Genomic DNA, 2,500 nt, shown 5'->3' on the forward strand with positions numbered 1-2,500 from the left:
ACATTGAACGGCGGTGCTGGCTCGAAGGGCCGAATGGCCTCCTCCTGCACCTATTTTCTATGTTCCTATATACACGCATAAATAAACAGATGAGGTGCAATTGGCTGTTATAGTTCAGAGTTTGTTTGCAGTTGTGTGTAATAGACTGATGGCTGTGGGGAAGTAGCTGTTCCTGAACCTGGATGTTCCAGATTGTATGTATCCACTAGTGGGAGAGTCCAGGACTAGACGTCATAGTTTGAGGATTAAAGGAAGTTCCTTTAGGAAGGAGATGAGGAGGAATTTATTGAGTCAGAGGGTGGTGAATCTGTGGGATTCATTGCCACGGACGGCTGTGGAGGCCACAAGTCAGTGGATATTTCTAAGGCGGAGATAGATAGATCCTTGATTAGCACGGGTTGTGTACGAGATTATGGGGAGATGCCAGGAAAATTGGGTCGAGGGAGAGATAAACAAGAGACAATATGTGCATGAGTCGGCCATTCGGCCCTTCGAGCCAGCACCACCATTCACTGTGATCATGACTGATCATCCCCAATCAGTACCCCGTTCCTGCCTTCTCCCCATATCCCCTGACTCCGCTATCTTTAAGAGCCCTATCTAGCTCTCTCTTGAAAGTATCCAGAGAACCGGCCTCCACCGCCCTCTGAGGCAGAGAATTCCACAGACTCACCACTCTCTGTGAGGAAAAAATGTTTCCTTGTCTCCGTTCGAAATGGTTTACCCCTTATTCTTAAACTGTGTGGCCCCTGGTTCAGGACTCCCCCAACATCGGGAACATGTTTCCTGCCTCTAGCGCGTCCAAACCCTTAATATTCTTATATGTTTAAACCATGATAGATCAGCCATGATTGAATGGCGGTGTAGACTTGATGGGCCGAATGCTGCTACTATCATTTACCACCTTATGATTTGGCAGGGTGGGGTCTGCCAGGCAGGGCGGCACGCCAGCACTATAGTGGTTGAATTTTAGTTTAGTTTAGAGATACAGCGCAAAATCGGGCCCTGATCCCACCGACTCTATGCCGACCAGCGATCACCCCACACACTAGCACACTCCTGCACACATTAGGGATGATGTACATCTATACCAAGCCAGCTAGCCTGCAAACATGCACGTCTTTGGAGTGTGGGAGGAAACCGGAGCACCCGGAGAAAACCCACGCTGGTCGCAGGGAGAACGTGCAAACTCCGTACAGACAGCACCCGTGGTCAGGGTGGAACCCGGGTCTCTGATGCCCCGCTAGCTGCCGATTTACTCAACATATAATCACATTCAAGTTGAGGGGGGGGGGGGGGGGAGGATCTTAATGGGAACCTGAGGGGCAACATTTCCACACAAAGTGTGGTGGGTATCTGGAACGAGTTGCAGGAGGGCATAGTTGAGACAGGTACTATAAAAACATTGAAGAGATATTTGTTCACATGTTATAGCAGCAGCATTCGGCCCTTCGGCCCATCATTCCTACTCTCCCATTAAATCTGTGGAATTCTCTGCCTCAGGTGGAGGCCGGTTCTCTGGATGCTTTCAAGAGAGAGTTAGATAGGGCTCTTAAAGATAGTGGAGTCAGGGGAGAAGGCAGGAACGGGGTACTGATTGGGCATGATCAGCCATGATCACATTGAATGGCGGTGCGGGCTCGAAGGGCCGAATGGCCTCCTCCTGTGTCTATTATCTATCGTGTCTCTCTCTCACACACACACTCTCTCTCGCTCTACATTGTACCATCTCCCTCTCCCTCTGTCTCTCTCTCCCTCGCTTTCTCTTTATCTCTCTCTGTCTCCCCCTCTCTCCCCCCCCCCCCACCCCTCTCTCTTTCTCTGTCTCCCTCTCTGTCCCATCTCGTCCCCTATCCCCATCTCTGTGTCTACTCTATCTCACCCCATCTCTCCCTCTCCCGCCACTCTCTCTCCCTCTCCACCACCTCCCTCTCTCCTCTCTCTTCTCGGTCTCCCTCTCCTCTCTCTCTCTCCCTCGCTTTCCTCTCTATCTCTCCCCTGTCTCCCTCCCTCTCTCCCCCCACCCCCACCCTCTCTCTTTCTCTGTCTCCTCTCTCTCCTCCCCTCTCCCCTCCTCGCTTTCCCCCTTTCTCTCTCTCCCTCTCCCTCTCCCTCTTTCCCCACCCCCACCCTCTCTCTTTCTCTGTCTCCCTCTCTGTCTCTCTCTGTCCGCGCTATGCAGTCTCTCTCTGTGTCTCCGCGCTGACCCGACACCAGCTGGGGAGGGCAGGAGGTGGGAGGGAGAGGGGAGGAGAGCGGTGGGTGGAAAGCAGGAAGCAGCAGCCGTCGGCTGGCGAGGAGCTGCAGGCCTGTCAGTCGGTGCTGGGAGGCAGAGAGTGGAGGAGAGGAAGCGGCGCTGGGGGCTGAGGTTGGCGGGAGAGCCAGAGCCACTGGAGCCGCTGCTACTCTCACAGCGCTGGTCACCCTGTATAACGTGCTCCCTTTCATCCCCAACCTACGCGCCGTGTGGGAGGTGATGTCGCCGTTTACCTTCCTCTAT

Source organism: Leucoraja erinacea, unplaced genomic scaffold, assembly GCF_028641065.1.
Source record: "Leucoraja erinacea ecotype New England unplaced genomic scaffold, Leri_hhj_1 Leri_1227S, whole genome shotgun sequence".
Classification (NCBI taxonomy): Eukaryota; Metazoa; Chordata; class Chondrichthyes; order Rajiformes; family Rajidae; genus Leucoraja; species Leucoraja erinaceus.